This window comes from Arachis ipaensis, chromosome B10, assembly GCF_059453495.1.
Source record: "Arachis ipaensis isolate K30076 ecotype BB chromosome B10, ASM5945349v1, whole genome shotgun sequence".
Lineage (NCBI taxonomy): Eukaryota > Viridiplantae > Streptophyta > Magnoliopsida > Fabales > Fabaceae > Arachis > Arachis ipaensis.
Window position 1 is genome coordinate 41,598,040 of NC_142435.1, and position 19,153 is coordinate 41,617,192.

Sequence of the window (19,153 nt, forward strand, 5' to 3'; positions counted from 1 at the left end):
CGAAAATTAAAGACAAATTAAAACATGCAATTGACACCAAACTTAAATTTTGACACAAGACTCAAACAAGAAACACAAATTTTTTTTGGTTTTATGATTTTATTAAATTTTTTTGTATAATTTTTTCGAAAATATTTTGGAAAAAGAAAATAAAGAAATTCAAAATTTTTAAAAAGAATTCCAGGATTCGTGCAATGTTAGTCTAAAGCTTCGGTCCAAAAGAATTAGACATGGCCAAATGGCCAGCCAAGCTTTAGCATACAAATACAGACATGTCCTTTCTACAATAGAAAGTGGAAACCTTGGTCCAAAAGATTAGACATGGCTTCACAGCCAGCTAGGCTTCAACATATCTTAAGAAACTCTAGAATTCATTCTTAAAAATTCTGAAGAACAATTTTTTTTTGAAAATAAAATTAAAAAGGTTAAACATAAAATAAAATTACCTAATCTAAGCGACAAGATGAACCGTTAGTTGTCCAAACTCGAACAATCCCCGGCAACGGCGCCAAAAACTTGGTGTACGAAATTGTGATTCACACTTTTTACAACTCTGCACAACTAACCAGCAAGTGCACTGGGTCGTCCAAGTAATACCTTACGTGAGTAAGGGTCGATCCCACGGAGATTGTCGGCTTGAAGCAAACTATGGTCATCTTGTAAATCTCAGTCAAGCAGATTCAAATGGTTCTGGGGTTTTGATAATTAAAAGAAAAATAAAACATAAAATAAGATAAAGATACTTATGTGATTCATTGGTGGGAGTTTCAGATAAGCGTTTGGAGATGCTTTGTTGCTTCTAAACCTTTGCTTTCCTATTGCCTTCTTCCAATCATGCGTGCTCCCTTCCATGGCAAGCTGTATGATCCTCTTGGATGAAAAATACCAGGTACGATCTCTGCACGGCTAATCAACTGTCGGATTTCTCGTCTCGGATGAAAGATACCAAGTACAGCTACCGCAGACTAATCATCTGTCGGTTCCTGCTAGCGTTGGAATAGGACCCTTGTCCTTTTGCACATTGTCACTGTGCCCAACATTCGCAAGTTTGAAGCTCGTCACAGTCATCCCTTCCCAGATCCTACTCGAAATACCACAGACAAGGTTTAGACTTTCTGGATCTCTAGAATGGCTGCCAATTGGTTCTAGCCTATACCACGAAGATCCTAATCTCACAGACTCGGTCCGTGTATTAGAGACTCAAGAGAATATACTCCAGCTGTCGTCCAATGACTACGTTGAACATCATGTAGACCGCTTGTGGTTGTCAGGCACGCGGATCTTGGCTAAGCGGGTAATGAAGATTGGGTGATTGTCACGGGTCACCCCCTTCATTCTGACTTAACTGAATTAAGTACGAGAGTATATCTTGGAGAAGAAGTAGGCGTGAATTGAAAAAAAATAATAGTACTTGCATTAATTCATGAAGAACAGCAGAGCTCCACACCTTAATCTATGAGGTGTAGAAACTCCACCGTAGAAAATACATAAGTAAAAATAGTCTAGGCATGGCCGAATGGCAAGCCTCCAAGTCCAAGTCTCATATCTAAAATGATCAAAAGATGATCAAAAGATATGAATACAATAGTAAAAAGTGTTATTTATACTAAACTAGTAACTTAGATTTACAGAAAATGAGTAACTAAGTGTAGATAGTGCAGAAATCCACTTCCGACGCCCACTTGGTGTGTGCTTGGGCTGAGCATTGAAGCTTTCACGTGCATAGGCCACTCTTGGAGTTAAACGCCAGCTTGGGTGCCAGTTTGGGCGTTTAACTCCAATTCTGGTGCTAGTTCTGGCATTTTACGCCAGAAAGTTTTAGGCTGGCTTTTAGCGCCGGTTTGGGCCATCAAATCTCGAGCAAAGTATAAACTATTATATATTGCTGGAAAACCCAAGATGTCTACTTTCCAACGCAATTGAGAGCACACCAATTGGGCTTCTGTAGCTCTAGAAAATCGACTTGGAGTGCAAGAGGGTCAGAATCCAACAGCATCTGCAGTCCTTTTTCAGCCTCTAAATCAGATTTTTGCTCAGGTCCCTCAATTTCAGCTAGAAAATATCTGAAATCACAGAAAAATACACAAACTTATAGTAAAGTCTAGAAATGTGATTTTTGAATAAAAACTAATAAAAATATAATAAAAAGTAACTAAAACATACTAAAAACTATGTAAATACAATGCCAAAAGGGTATAAATCCCCTCATCATCGCCCTAAGCAAGTTCTGTTAAATACAGCACGTGACGCTCATTACGCGTAGGCGTCAGCCACGCATACGCGTCAGCCACGCATACGCGTCTGGTGTGCGAAATCGTGATCATTACATTTCTTGGTAACGGCGCTAAAAACTCAATACGTACGTTCATGATCTTATATCTGTTTCACAACTTCGTACAACTAACCAGCAAGTGCACTGGGTCGTTCAAGTAATAAACCTTACGTGAGTAAGGGTCAATCCCACGGAGATTGTCGGCTTGAAGCAAGCTATGGTCACCTTGTAAATCTCAGTCAGGCGGATTAAATTGTATTAAGAAATTATAGTGGATGAAAATAAATAAAATATAAAATAGGATAGTGGTACTTATGTAATTCATTGGTGAGAATTTCAGATAAGCGTATAGAGATGCTTTCGTCCCTCTGAACCTCTGCTTTCCTACTGTCTTCATCCAATCCTTCCTACTCCTTTCCATGGCAAGCTGTATGTTGGGCATCACCGTTGTCAATGGCTACTTCCCGTCCTCTCAGTGAAAATGGTCCAAGATGCTCTGTCACGGCACGACTATTCATCTGTCGGTTCTCGATCATACTGGAATAGGATCCATTGATCCTTTTGCGTCTGTCACTACGCCCAGCACTCGCGAGTTTGAAGCTCGTCACAGCCATCCCTTCCCAGATCCTACTCGGAATACCACAGACAAGGTTTAGACTTTCCAGATCTCAGAAATGGCCATCCATGGGTTCTAACTTATACCATGAAGACACTAATAACTTGGACTCGGTCCCCTGTATTAGATATCCAAGAGATATCCATTCAATCTAAGGTAGAACGGAAGTGGTTGTCAGGCACGCGTTCATAAGTTGAGAATGATGATAATTGTCACGATCATCACATCCATCATATTGAAGTGCGAATGAATATCTTAAAAGCGGAATAAGTTGAATTGAGTAGAAAAACAGTAGTACTTTGCATTAATTTTTGAGGAACAGCAGAGCTCCAAATACATAAGTGATGAAGGACATGGCCGAATGGCCAGCCCCCAAACGTGATCTAAAGATCAAAAGATAATCCAAAGATGAAAATACAATAGTAAAAAGTCCTATTTATACTAGACTAGCTACTAGGGTTTACAGAAGTAAGTAATTGATGTAGAAATCCACTTCCGAGGCCCACTTGGTGTGTGCTTGGGCTGAGCATGAAGCTTTCACGTGGAGAGGTCATTCTTGGAGTTGAACACCAGTTTGTAACGTGTTTCTGGTGTTGAACTCCACTTTGCAACTTGTTTCTGGCGCTGAACGCCAGACTGCAACATGGAACTGGCGTTTAACGCCAGTTTGTGTCATCTAAACTCGGGCAAAGTATGGACTATTATATATTGCTGGAAAGCCCTGGATGTCTACTTTCCAACTCAATTGGAAGCGCGCCATTTGGAGTTCTGTAGCTCCAGAAACTCCACTTTGAGTGCAGAGAGGTCAGAATCCAATAACATCTGCAGTCCTTCTTCAACCTCTGAATCTGATTTTTGCTCAGGTCCCTCAATTTCAGCCAGAAAATACCTGAAATCACAGAAAAACACACAAACTCATAGTAAAGTCCAGAAATGTGAATTTTAATTAAAAACTAATAAAAATAGACTAAAAACTAACCAACTTATACTGAAAACTATGTAAAAACAATGCCAAAAAGTGTATAAATTATCCGCTCATCACAACACCAAACTTAAATTGTTGCTTGTCCCCAAGCAACTGAAAATCAAATAGGATAAAAAGAAGAGAATATACTATAAATTCCAAAATATCAATGAAACATAGCTCCAATCAGATGAGCGGGACTTGTAGCTTTTTGCCTCTTAAATAGTTTTGGCATCTCGCTTTATCCATTGAGGTTCAGAATGATTGGCATCTATAGGAACTCAGAGTTCAGATAGTGTTATTGATTCTCCTAGTTCAGTATGTTGATTCTTGAACACAGCTACTTTATGAGTCTTGGCCGTGGCCCTAAGCACTTTGTTTTTCAGTTTTACCACCGGATACATAAATGCCACAGACACATAACTGGGTGAACCTTTTCAGATTGTGACTCAGCTTTGCTAGAGTCCCCAATTAAAGGTGTCCAGGGTTCTTAAGCACACTCTTCTTTTTGCTTTGGACCTCGACTTTAACCGCTCAGTCTCAAGTTTTCACTTGACACCTTCACGCCACAAGCACATGGTTAGGGACAGCTTGGTTTAGCCGCTTAGGCCAGGATTTTATTCCTTTAGGCCCTCCTATCTACTGATGCTCAAAGCCTTAGATCCTTTTTATTACCCTTACCTTTTGGTTTTAAGGGATATTGGCTTTTTGCTCTTGCCTTTTGGTTTTAAGAGATTTTGGCTTTTTCTGCTTGCTTTTTCTTTTTCTCTCTTTTTTTTCGCTATTTTATTTTATTTTTTTCGCAAACTTTTGTATTCACTGCTTTTTCTTGCTTCAAGAATCATTTTTATGATTTTTCAGATTATCAAATAACATTTCTCCTTTTCATCATTCTTTCAAGAGCCAACATATTTAACATTCATAAACAACAACTTCAAAAGACATATGCATTGTTCAAGCATACATTCAGAAATAAAAAGTATTGCCACCACATCAAAATAATTAAACTAGTTTCAAGGATGAATTCAAAACCATGTACTTCTTGTTCTTTTGTAATTAAAACATTTTTCATTTAAGAGAGGTGATGGATTCATATTCACTACTTTAAGGCATAGACACTTAGGCACTAATGATCATGTAATAAAGACACAAACATAGATAAAACATAAAGCTCAAAAATCGAAAAACAACAGGAAAATAAATAAACAAGGAGATTAAGGAATGAGTCCACCTTAGTGAGGGTGGTGTCTTCCTCTTCTTGAAGAACCAATGGTGCTTTTGAGCTCCTCTATGTCTCTTCCTTGTCTTTCTTGCTCCTCTCTCATAGCTCTTTGATCTTCTCTAATTTCATGGAGGATGATAGAGTGCTCTTGGTGCTCCACCCTTAGTTGTCCCATGTTGGAACTTAATTCTCCTAGGAAAGTGTTGATTTGTTCCCAATAATTCTTGCCAAATTAGAGGACTTGTCAGCCACCTTGTAGAGTTCTTGAGGTATAATCTCATAAACTTCCACCTCTTCTCCAATCATGATACTATGAATCATGATGGCCCGGTCTACAGTAACTTCCGACCGGTTGCAAGTAGGAATGATTGAGCGTTGAATGAACTCCAACCATTCTCTAGCTACTGGTTTGAGGTCAAGCCTTCTTAGTTGAACCGGCTTGCCTTTTGAGTCAATTTTCCATTGAGCTCCTTCCACACATATGTCCATGAGGACTTGGTCTAACCTTTGATCAAAGTTGACCCTTCTTGTGTAGGGGCGTGCGTTCTCTTCCATCATTGGCAAGTTGAACGCCAGCCTTACATTTTCCGGACTGAAATCTAAGTATTTTCCCCGAACCATGGTAAGCCAATGCTTTGGATTCGGGTTCACACTTTGATCATAGTTCCTTGTGATCCATGCGTTTGCGTAGAACTCTTGAACCATTAGGATCCCGACTTGTTGAATGGGGTTGGTAAGAACTTTCCAACCTCTTCTTTGGATTTCAAGACGGATCTCCGGATACTCATTCTTTTTGAGTTTGAAAGGAACCTCAGGGATCACTTTCTTCTTGGCCACAATTTCATGGAAGTGGTCTTGATGGACCTTAGAGATGAATCTCTCCATCTCCCATGACTCAGAGGTGGAAGCAATTGCCTTCCCTTTCCTCTTTCTAGAGGTTTCTCTGGCCTTAGGTGCCATGAATGGTTATGGAAAAATAAAAAGCTATGCTTTTACCACACCAAACTTAAAATGGTTGCTCGTCCCTGAGTAAAAAGAAGAAAGAAAGAAGTAGAAGAAGAAGAAAAATAGAGGAGATGGAGGGAGAAGGTGAATTCGGCCAAGGGGTGAAGAGAAGGTTGTATTGTGTGAAAAGGAGAGAAGAAATGAGGGGTTTATATAGGAGTGGGGAGGGGTTAGGATTCGGCCATTTAGGGTGGGTTTGGGAAGGAAATTATTTTGAATTTAAAGGTAGGTGGGGTTTTTGGGGAAGAGAGGATGGATGTGAGTGGTGAAGAGGTGATGGGAAAGAGTGATTGAGTTGATTGGTGAGGGGTATTTGGGGAAGAGAGTTATGAAAAGGTGTGAAGAGGAGAGAAGAAGTAGGTGGGGATCCTGTGGGGTCCACAGATCCTAAGGAGATCCTGTGGGATCCACAGATCCAGTGGGCCAAGGACTTTAATCATCCCTGCTCCAATTAGGCGTGTAAACGCCCTTTGTAGGCAATCCTGGCATTTAACGCCAGATTCCAGCATGTTTCTGGCGTTAAACGCCACTTCCATGCTTGTTTTGGGCGTTCAACGCCAGTCTGCAGCATGTTTCTGGCATTGAATGCCAGTTTTCCTTTGGGGTGCATTCCTGGTGTTTAAACGCTAGAATGCTGCTTGTTTCAGGCGTTTAACGCCAGTTTCATGCTCTGTTCTGGCGTTAAAGGCCAGCCAGATGCTCCTTACTGGCGTTTAAACGCCAGTAAGCCCTTCCTCCAGGGTGTTCTGTTTTCAATGCTATTTTTCATTCTGTTTTTGAATTTTTTTTGTAGTTTTTGTGACTCCACATAATCATCAACCTAGTAAATCATGAGATAACAAAGAGAAAATAAAATAAAATATATTAAATAACATTGGGTTGCCTCCCAACAAGTGCTTCTTTAATGTCAATAGCTTGACAGTGGGCTCTCACTGAGCCACACAGGTGATCAGGTCAATTTTATAGATTCCCAACACCAAACTTAGAGTTTGGATGTGGGGATTCAACACCAAACTTAGAGTTTGGCTGAGGCCTCCCAACACCAAACTTAGAGTTTGATTGTGGGGGCTTTATTTGACTCTGTACTGAGAGAAGCCTTTCATGCTTCCTCTCCATGGTTACAGAAGGAGGACCTTGAGTTTTAAACACAAGGTAGTCCTCATTCAGTTGAAGGACCAACTATCCTCTGTCCACATCAATCACAGCTCTTGCTGTGGCTAGGAAGGGTCTTCCAAGGATGATAGATTCATCCTCTTCCTTCCCAGTGTCTAGGATTATGAAATCAGCAGGCATGTAAAGGTCTTCAACCTTTACTAACATGTCCTCTACTAGTCCATAAGCCTATTTTCTTGAGTTGTCTGCCATCTCTAGTGAGATTCTGGCAGCTTGCACCTCAAAGATTCCCAGTTTCTCCATTACAGAGAGTGGCATGAGGTTTATCCCTGACCCAAGGTCACATAGAGCCTTCTCAAAGGTCATGGTGCCTATGGTACAAGGTATTAAGAACTTTCCAGGATCTTGTTTCTTCTGAGGTAATGTCAGTTGATCCAGATCACTCAGTTCATTGATGAGCAAGGGAGGTTCATCTTCCCAAGTCTCATTACCAAATAATTTGGCATTTAGCTTCATGATTGCACCAAGGTACTTGGCAACTTGCTCTTCAGTAACATCCTCATTCTCTTCAGAAGAAGAATATTCATCAGAGCTCATGAATGGCATAAGGAGGTTTAATGGAATCTCTATGGTCTCCAGATGAGCCTCAAAGTCCTTTGGTTCCTCAGAGGGAAGCTCCTTATTGATCTCTGGACGTCCCAGGAGGTATTCCTCACTGGGATTCACGTCCTCTCCCTCCCTTACAGGTTCAGCCATGGTAATTAGTTCAATGGCCTTGCACTCTCCTTTTGGATTCTCTTCTGTATTGCTTGGGAGAGTACTAGGAGGGATTTCAATGATCCTTTTACTCAGCTGGCCCACTTGTGCTTCCAGATTTCTAATGGAGGACCTTGTTTCATTCATGAAACTTAAAGTGGCTTTAGATAGATCAGAGACTATATTTGCTAAGCTAGATGGATTCTGCTAAGAACTCTCTGTCTGTTGCTGAGTGGATGATGAAAAAGGCTTGCTATTGCTAAAACTGTTTCTTTCACCATTATTAAAGCCTTGTTGAGGCTTTTGATCCTTCCATGAGAGATTTGGATGATTTCTCCATGAAGGATTATAGGTGTTTCCATAGGGTTCACCCATGTAATTCACTTCTGCTATTACAGGGTTCTCAGGATCATAAGCTTCTTCTTTAGAAGATGCCTCTTGAGTACTGTTGGATGCAGCTTGCATTCCATTCAGACTTTGAGAAATCATTTTGACGTGTTGAGTCAATATTTTATTCTGAGCTAATATGGCATTTAGAGTATCAATTTCAAGAACTCCCTTTTAAACTGGCGTTCCATTATTCACAAGATTCCTTTCAGAAGTGTATATGAACTGGTTATTTACAACCATGTCAATGAGTTCTTGAGCTTCTGCAGGTGTTTTCTTTAGGTGAATGGATCCACCTGCAGAATGGTCCAGTGACATCTTTGATAGCTCAGACAGACCATCATAGAATATATCCAGGATGGTCCATTCTGAAAGCATGTCAGAAGGACACCTTTTGGTCAGTTCCTTGTATCTCTCCCAAGCTTCATAGAGGGATTCACCTTCTTTCTGTCTGAAGGTTTGAACATCCACTCTAAGCTTACTAAGCTTTTGAGGAGGAAAGAACTTGGCTAAGAAAGCTGTGACCAGCTTATCCCAAGAGTTCAGGCTATCTTTAGGTTGAGAGTCCAACCACACTCTAGCTCTGTCTCTTACAGCAAACGGGAAAAGCATAAGCCTGTAGACCTCGGGATCAATCCCATTGGTCTTAACAGTATCACAGATCTGCAGGAATTCAGTTAAGAACTGAAAAGGATCTTCAGATGGAAGTCCATGAAACTTGCAGTTCTGCTGCATCAGAGAAACTAATTGAGGTTTCAGCTCAAAGTTGTTTGCTCCAATGGCAGGGATGGAGATGCTTCTTACATGTAAATTGGAATTAAGTGCAGTAAAGTCACCAAGCATCCTCCTTGCATTATTATTATTTTCGGCTGCCATATCCTCTTCCTGTTCGAAAATTTCTATAAGGTTGTCTCTGGATTGTTGTATTTTAGCTTCTCTTAGTTTCCTTTTTAGAGTCCTTTCAGGTTCAGGATCAGCTTCAACAAGAATGTTCTTATCCTTGTTCCTGCTCATATGACAAAGAAGGAAATAACAAAGAAAAAATGGAATCTTCTATGTCACAGTATAGAGATTCTTCTATGTGAGTAGAAGAAAAGAAATTCGAACACCAGGAGGAAGAGAGGGTTCGAATTTTTAGATGAAGAGAAGTGTTAGTAAATAAATAAAATAATTAGAAAGAGATGAGGGGAAGAGAATTTCGAAAATTAAATAAAAATAAAAGAAAAATATTTTTGTTTTTAATTAAAATTAGAATTAAAATTTGAAAATTAAAAAGAAAAATGAAATTAAATTAAATTTAAAACAATTAATTAATTAAAAAGGAATTTTGAAAAAGAAGAGGTGATTTTCGAAAATTAGAGATAGAGAGTTAGTTAGGTAGTTTTGAAAAAGATATGATTGAAACAAAAAGATAGGATTGGTTTGAAAAAGATTTGAAAATTAAATTTTGAAAAGATAGGAAGTTAGAAAAGAAGTTAGAAAAGATTTTGAAATTGATTTTGAAAAAGATATAATTGAAACTTAATTTGAAAAAGATTTGAAAAAGAAATTTAAAAAGATTTGATTTTGAAATCAAAGTTGATTACTTGACTAACAAGAAACTAAAAAGATATGATTCTATAGTTTAAAGGTTGAATCTTTCTTACTAGGCAAGTAACAAACTAGAAATTTTTGAATCAATCATATTAGTTATTAGCATTAATTTCGAAAATATGAAATAAAAATAAGAAAAAGATTTTGAAAATAAAATTTGAAAATTTCGAAATTTATAAAAGAAAAATGAGAAAGATTTGAATTTTTTTGAAAAGATTTGAAAAAGATAGAATTTTTAAATTGAAAATTTGATTTGACTCATAAGAAACAACTAAATTTTAAAAAGTTTTGAAAAAGTCAACTCAAATTTTCGAATTTGATGAGAAGAAAAAGGGAAAGATATTTTTTTTTATTTTTGAATTTTTAATGATGAAAGAGAAAAACATCAAAAAGACTCAAAACTTGAAAATTATGAATCAAAACAAGAAAAATATGCAAGAACACTTTGAATACAAAGATGAACACCAAGAACACTTTGAATGTCAAAATGAACATCAAGAACTTATTTTTGAAAAATTTTCAAGAAAAGAAAACATGCAAGACACCAAACTTAAAAATTCTTATTCTTTAGACATTAATGATTCAAGAATGCATATGAAAAACAAGAAAAGACACAAAACAAGAAAATATGAAGATCAAACAAGAAGACTGGCCAAGAACAACTTGAAGATCATGAAGAATGCAATGCATGAAATTTTCGAAAATATATTTTTTTTAGAAAATTAAAAAGATGCAATTGACACCAAACTTAAAACTTGACTCTAGACTCAAACAAGAAACACAAAAATATTTTTGATTTTTATGATTTTATAAATTTTTTTTTGGATTTTTCGAAAATAAGAATAATAAAAACAAAAAGGTTAAAATTAAAATAAAGTTACCTAATCTGAGCAACAAGATGAACCGTCAGTTGTCCAAACTCGAACAATCCCCGGCAACGGCGCCAAAAACTTGGTGTGCGAAATCGTGATCATTCCATTTCTTGGTAACAGCGCTAAAAACTCAATACGCACGTTCATGATCTTATATCTGTTTCACAACTTCGTACAACTAACCAGCAAGTGCACTGGGTCGTCCAAGTAATAAACCTTACGTGAGTAAGGGTCGATCCCACGAAGATTGTCGGCTTGAAGCAAGCTATGGTTACCTTGTAAATCTCAGTCAGGCGGATTAAATTGTATTAAGAAATTATAGTGGATGAAAATAAATAAAATATAAAATAGGATAGTGGTACTTATGTAATTCATTGGTGAGAATTTCAAATAAGCGTATAGAGATGCTTTCGTCCCTCTGAACCTCTGCTTTCCTACTGTCTTCATCCAATCCTTCCTACTCCTTTCCATGGCAAGCTGTATGTTGGGCATCACCATTGTCAATGGCTACTTCCCGTCCTCTCAGTGAAAATGGTCCAAGATGCTCTGTCACGACGGCTATTCATCTGTCGGTTCTCGATCAAACTGGAATAGAATCCATTGATCCTTTTGCGTCTGTCACTACGCCCTGCACTCGCGAGTTTGAAGCTCGTCACAGCCATCCCTTCCCAGATCCTACTCGGAATACCACAGACAAGGTTTAGACTTTTCGGATCTCAGGAATGGCCATCCATGGGTTCTAACTTATACCACGAAGACACTAATAACTTGGACTCGGTCCCCTGTATTAGATATCCAAGAGATATCCATTCAATCTAAGGTAAAACGGAAGTGGTTGTTAGGCACGCGTTCATAAGTTGAGAATGATGATGATTGTCACGATCATCACATCCATCATATTGAAGTGCGAATGAATATCTTAGAAGCGGAATAAGTTGAATTGAGTAGAAAAACAGTAGTACTTTGCATTAATATTTGAGGAACAGCAGAGCTCCACACCTTAATCTATGGTGTGTAGAAACTCTACCGTTGAAAATACATAAGTGATGAAGGTTCAGACATGGCCGAATGGCCAGCCCCCAAACATGATCTAAAGATCAAAAGATAATCCAAAGATGAAAATACAATAGTAAAAAGTCCTATTTATACTAGACTAGCTACTAGGGTTTACAGAAGTAAGTAATTAATGTAGAAATCCACTTCCGGGGTCCACCTGGTGTGTGCTTGGGCTGAGCATGAAGCTTTCACGTGGAGAGGTCATTCTTGGAGTTGAACGCCAGTTTGTAACGTGTTTCTGGCATTGAACTCCACTTTGCAACTTGTTTCTGGCGCTGAACGCCAGACTGCAACATGGAATTGGCGTTCAATGCCAGTTTGCATCATCTAAACTCAGGCAAAGTATGGACTATTATATATTTCTGAAAATCCCTGGATGTCTACTTTCCAACACAATTAGAAGCGCGCCATTTGGAGTTCTGTAGCTCCAGAAAATCCACTTTGAGTGCAGGGAGGTCAGAATCCAACAGCATCTGCAGTCCTTCTTCAACCTCTGAATCTGATTTTTGCTCAGGTCCCTCAATTTCAGCCAGAAAATACCTGAAATCATAGAAAAACATACAAACTCATAATAAAGTCCAGAAATGTGAATTTTAAATAAAAACTAATAAAAATAGACTAAAAACTAACTAAATCATACTGAAAACTATGTAAAAATAATGCCAAAAAGCATATAAATTATCCGCTCATCAGCGTCGCTGAACCTTGCTCCTGGCCACGCGTACGCGTCATCCACGCGTGCGCATCGCTACCAGATTTTGAAATCCTTAATTCCTTATGTTCCTTCCACTTTTGCATGTTTCTTTTCAATCCTCTAAGCCATTTTTGCCCTATAAAACCTGAAAATACTTAACACACATATCACATCATCGAATGATAATAAGAGAGGATTAAAATTAGCAATTTTAAGGCCTAGAAAGCATGTTTTTAATTATAGCACGATATTAAGAAGGAAACTTAAAAACATGCAATTTACATGAATAAGTGTGAGAATAGTTGACAAAACCCACTCAATTCATTCCAAAATATATCATAAAATAGTGGTGTCAAATCTCCCGACACTTAAACATTAGCATGTCCTCATGCTAAGCTCAATGGAAACAAAAGAGTGAAGGAAAAATGGTGAGACTTATGCAATGCAATTTATCTATAAGAATGCAACTACGTGCTAAATGCTTTTACCTACTTGGTTAAAAGTAAAAAAATTCTCCAAGGATAAACATAAACTAGATTCCACTAATTCAAATCTCAAAATAAAGTACAAGTAGACTTGCAAGAAGAAAGCTCATGAAAGTCGGGAACAAAGAATCGAGCATCGAACCCTCTCCGGAAGTGTATACGCTCGAATCACTCTAGTGTTTGAGGGTCGATTCTCACGGCTCTCTACTAATCTTGCTTTCTAAGGCTTGCTCTTCTTCTACCAATCAACAATATTTAATACACAAATACACATATCAAGAGGTCTTTTCAAGGGTTATAATGGGGTTAGGGTCAAGGTAGGAATGTATTTGGTTAAGTGGACTAAAATCCGAATCCTTGATTAACCTAAACTTCCCACCTAACCTAAGACATTCCATGTTATCACAATGCAAAGCCTAGCTACCCATTGACTATTTTTCCACAAATTCATGCACCTTGGTATCTTTCGAGTACAAATCATATGCATTCGTTCACTTATTAGCTTTGGGGCATTTTGTCCCCTTTTTATTGCTTTCTCTTTTTATTTTTTTTTCCCGTCCTTATTATTTATTTTTGTTTTTTTCTTTTATTTATTTATTTTTATTTTTTTCAGTGAGTTAATGCATATGATTAATGTGCTGGATGCATGAACAAGTGCCCAAACTATTTTCACATTTTTATATAATAATAAAAAATACCTAATTCCCTAACCAGGTATTTCCCAAACCCAAATTCCCTACACTTAGTTCATATGCACTCTCACTAGTCTAAGCTAACCAAGGATTCAAATTAGGGACATTTATTTTTTTCCGCTTAGAGTTAATGATGTACTAAAATAAGGAATAAATGGGATAAAATAGGCTCAACATTGGGTTGCAAAGGGTAATGATAGGGTAAGACCATATGGGTATGTGAGCTATAGTAAAACAAGGCCTCAATCACGTAAGTGCATGCATACATCAAACAATAGAAATATAGAATCAAGCAAGACAAAGATCACAAATTTAGAGAGAACAACACACACAAAAATAAAACATTGGTTGATAAGATGCAACTAATCAAATAGGTTCAAAATCTCACTGGTTTTGTGTGTTTGAGCTCTAAAACCATGTTCCTTATATAAATTCCTTCAAGCAATGTTCAACAAAAAAATTTTTCAAATTAGTAAAATGCTTTAAAGCAGTGTCTTGTAAAAGAAATTATCACTTCAACCAAGTAGTACCTAAATGCAAGCAACTAACTACTCATGCAAGTTATCCTATGTAACACAAGAAAATTAAAGTATTGGTGTTGAGAGAGAGTTGTTACCTTCGAGAGTCAGTTACCGACCTCCCCACACTTAATGCTCAACACGGTCCTCCATGCCATCAGTGATCTGCCAGGTGGGTCTGGGATCCTCCATGTCCATATCTTGATCGCTCACCTTGCCATCAATGGAAGTAGAGTCCGAGGTGTTGGCTTCCTCCATAGGTGGGTTAGAACACCCAATGAGCTCTTTCAAGTAGTTATAGCGGCGCTTGTTGCGTCACTCCATCTGCTCAATTCTCTGGCCTTGCCGGTCTACCTTCTCGATGAGCTCAGGTAATAACTGGTGGGTGGAAAGTGGTGGTGCATATGGTGTCGATGATGGTGGAGCAGAGGATGAAGGGGCATCGAAGGATGGGTCTTCATCCAGGCTCACAGGTGGCACTGGAGGCCTGATATATTTCCCATTCGGGACAAATTCGTCATCCCTAAGAATCATGGTCTTCACATCCCCGGCCTGAAAGAGTAGGAGATGTTGGTATATTATTTTTAACTGCATAAAAATAAAGGAAATAAATAAATAGGTTAATTAGAGCTCAGAAGTCGTGTAAACTGTGAAAAGAGGGATAAGAATGAGGTAAAGGATTGGAGTTGCTTAGTCTTTCTGAATTAATTCTGGTAGTACTATTTCCTTTGCTTGTGAGTGATTTTTTCAATGGCAAGCTGTATGTGATTGGCACTAGTTTAAGCAGCTACCAATACTCCTCCAGATCTGAAACCCAGGTTTAGTGCGGATCCATTTTGATTGAGGGTGAAGCTCGTACAATTCATTCTCCTTAATGATCCTACTCAAAACACCACAGACAAGGTCGGATCTTCCAGATCAGAGAATGCTGCACCTTGGGTTCTAGCCTCTACGATAGAGACCCTAATCTCCTCGAAAATCGGCTGAACTGATGTTTCGAGAAGTCCCCAACGAAATCGTGGATTACCGTCTGAGAGACGTATATTCAAGCTGGTGGTTCATCATTGTCCGATGAAAGACGCACTCTGAACCCATGTAGAATGTGATAACCTTATGCCAGTTCAACACATTCATATTGATGAAGAACGAATATACATCTTAGAATTAATCAAACACGGATCGAAGAGAAACAGTAATACTTTTATTAATTCATAGGACTCAGCAGGGCTCCTCCCCTCAACCTAGGAGATTTAGAAACTCATGCTGATGGTCAAATGTGTATGATGATAAAAGTGATGTAAAGTTGTTAAAAAATGTTTGAATAATATGAATAAAATCCCTTAAATACTAAACAATGACTAGTAAAGGTAAAATAGTATTTTCAGTGCTAAAATCCACTTTCGGGGCCTATTTGGTGAGTGTTTGGGCTGAGCTTTGATGAGATCCACGTGCTATGAGATCTTTTGGGCGTGGAATGCCAGCAAGGGGGTTCTCTTTGGGCGTTTGGATGCCAGGTTCTGTTCCTTGGGCGCTGGATGCCAGAAAGGGGGCAGGAAGTTGGCGTTGGACGCCAGTTTTGGGCCTTCTAGTCCGAAACAAAGTATGAACTATTATACATTTCTGAAAATCTCTAGAAGTAAGCTTTCTATAGCCGTTGACTACGCTCAATTTGGACTTCTGTAGCTCGAAAAAATATCTTCCGAGTGCAAAGAGGTCAGATCTGGACAGCATCTGCAGTGCTTTCTCTGTCTCTGAATCAGACTTTTGCTCCAACTCCTTAATTTCAAGCAGAAAATACCTGAAATGGTACAAAAATATGCAAACTCAAAGTAGAATCTAAAAATGTGAATTTAACACTAAAACCTATAAAAATTAATAAAAACTGAATAAAACATATTAAAAACTACATGAAAACTATGCCAAAAAGCGGATAAAATATCCGCTCATCACAACACCAAAATTAAATTGTTACTTTTTCCCAAGAAACTAAAAATAAAATAGGATGAATAGAAGATTAGGATGCAATAAATCTCTGAGTTTCCAATGAAGCTCAGTTTCAATTAGATGAGCGGGACTTAGTAGCTTTTTGCTTCTGAATAGTCTTAGCATCTCACTATCCATTGAAAATAAGAATGGCTGGCATCTTTAGGAACTTAGAATCTAGATGATATTATTGATTCTCCTAGTTCAACACTTTTTGATTCTTGAACACAGCTTTCAGAGTCTTGACCCTGACACTAAGCACCTTGTTTTTTCTAGTAGGGGTGAGCACAGGTCGGTTTAATTCGGATTCAAGGTAAAATTAGAACCGAACCGATCAAAATATAATTGGTTTGGTTTGATTTGGATTTGCATTTTTTTGTGTATGTACCCAAACCAAACCAAACCGATTAACAACGGATTGGTTTGGTTCGGGTAATTGGGTACCCGATGACTTTGAAATTCATAAAAAAACCAATTTTTTATCTTAAAAATTCAACAAGTACAATAAACATGTAACATCAATATAGATAATCTAAAGATGTTAAACACCAAATACATTAAAAGCTAAACTTATTAAAATCCAAACATATTAATAGTGAATAATCTCATTAAAAGCCACTAAAAGCCATATATATATTTTTTTTATTTAATTAATATATAATCGGGTTCACGGGTTGATTCGGGTTTCGCATCCCCAGAATCGATACCCGAACCAATCACTAACTAAGGCTATTGGTTTGGTTCGGGTTGGATCTGATTACCCGTTGATTCCAGAACCAATTTAATTGGTTCAGTTTGGGTTCGGACAGGTAATCGAGTACCCGCTACTTGTGCTAACCCCTATTTTCCAATATTACCACTGGATATAATAATGCCACAGACACTTTAACTAGGTAAACCTTTTCAAATTGTGACTCAGCTTTGCTAGAGTCCCCAGATAGAGGTGTCCAGAGTTCTTAGGCACACTCTTTTTGCTTTGGACCACGACTTTAACCGCTCAGTCTCAAGTTTTTTTCACTTGACACCTTCATGCTACAAGCACATGGTTAGGGACAGCTTGATTTAGCCGCTTAGGCCAGGATTTTATTCTTTAGGCCCTCCTATCCACTGATGCTCAAAGACTTGGGACCCTTTTACCCTTACCTTTTGGTTTAAAGGGTTATTGGATTTTTTCTCTTGCCTTTTGGTTTAAAGAGCTATTGACTTTTTTTGCTTTCTTTTTATTTTTCTCTTTCTTTCTATTTTTCGCCACTTTTTTTTTCGCATGCAAACTTTTTATTTTTCTTTTTGTTACTTTTTCTTGCTTCAAGAATCAATTTATTTAGATATTTCAGATCATCAATAATATTTTTCCTTTTTCTTCTTTCTTCCAAGAGCCAGCATCCTAAAATTTAACTTCAAATATGCACTATTTATTCATACATTTAGAAAACTAAAGCAATGTAACCACATCAAATTAATGTAACTATTCTTTATTGGAAAGCTCAAAAATTTATGCATCTTTATTTCTTCTAAAAAAATCTACTATTTTATTCATGTTCAATGATGATAAGAGGAATAATTTATAGCTAATTGAAAAAATAAAAATTAATTAATTATTACTAATACTTATGTAATCCTAAAAATTAAAAGACATAAAATAAAAATAAAAATAAAGACTTAATTACTACTAGTGATCATGCAACTCTAAATTAGGATGGAAATACGTGAGACAGGAATGGGAATACTCAGGGTTGAAACTCAACAACCTTCAGTTTGGGGGATGCTGGTTTTTTCAGGCTGTTGGACGCATGGCTCTTCAACTTGAAGGGTACTGGGCTCTTCAGGGGAAAGCTTCTGGCGCTTCAGCTCCTCCAGCTCACGGCATTGCTTCTCCTGTTCCTTGATCAATTTGCAAATCATGCTAGTTTGATCTTTCTATTCTTCTCTAAGCTGATCTAACGTGCTCTGTAAATGAATTACAGACGCCTTTAGCTATTCCCAGTACTCCATTGGAGGGATCTCTTGGGAAGGCTCAGGTTCCTTCCTCTTAGGATGATCGTCTTCTATCTTGGAGTTCTCCATCACCTGCTTGGCGATTGATTTTTCCACTGGAATAAAGTTGTCCACTTGGATCAGAACCTTAGCCTCTTGGCATAGGCGAAAGATAAGATTTGGATAAGCCAACATGGCCCTAGTAGAATCTCTGTTTGATAGCTTGTAAATCTCACGGGAGATTATTTGTTGGACTTCCACTTCATTCCCCATCATGATACAGTGAATCATCACAACTCTTGCAATATTGACTAGCGGTTACTTGTGGGGAGTATAGAACGCCCAATGAAGTCTAGCCATCCTCTAGCAACAGGCTTGAGGTTGGCTCTTTTTAGCTGGCATGGCTCCCCTTTTGTATTATCAATACATTGAGTTCCGGGCAAGCATATGTCCTCTAGGACTTGATCCAGCTTTTGGTTGGCTACAACCCTTCTGTTGTATGACTCACGGCCATCCTTTTGCAGAGGTAGTTTGAAGATCTCTCTCACCTTGTCCAGGTGAAAGTACTTGATCTTCCCTCTGACCATAGTGCGAAAAGTATGGAGGGTTGTTCGATCTTTTTTTTTGCTTATCTGTCATCCACGGATTTGCATAGAATTCCTGGATCATGTTGTATCCAATATTTAACTCAGGATTACTTAGAATCTGCTCTTGGATCTCTGGGTATTCTTCTTCTCCAAGGTTGAATCCTACTTCAGGGATTACTGGCCTTTTGCTCATTATCTTGTGATAATGTTCTTCATGCTGCTTGGTAAGGAATCGAACAGGTTTGAAAACAACTGTTGAGTTGTCTTCTTTCTTGTTCTTAGGGACAGTCTTGCCACTTTTTGGAGCTATGGGATTGAATTCTTGGTGAGAGAATAGGACTCCTGCCACACCAAACTTAAAAAT

At 38.1% G+C, this 19,153-nt stretch overlaps 1 non-coding gene across 1 annotated transcript; it reads left to right on the top strand.

The window, feature by feature from the left end:
* The first annotated feature begins 8,707 nt into the window (after positions 1 to 8,707).
* LOC148579817 (small nucleolar RNA R71) lies at positions 8,708 to 8,815 on the top strand. Its single transcript, XR_015899584.1, has one exon. It is a non-coding gene; the product is annotated as a small nucleolar RNA R71 (small nucleolar RNA).
* Positions 8,816 to 19,153: the final 10,338 nt, after the last annotated feature.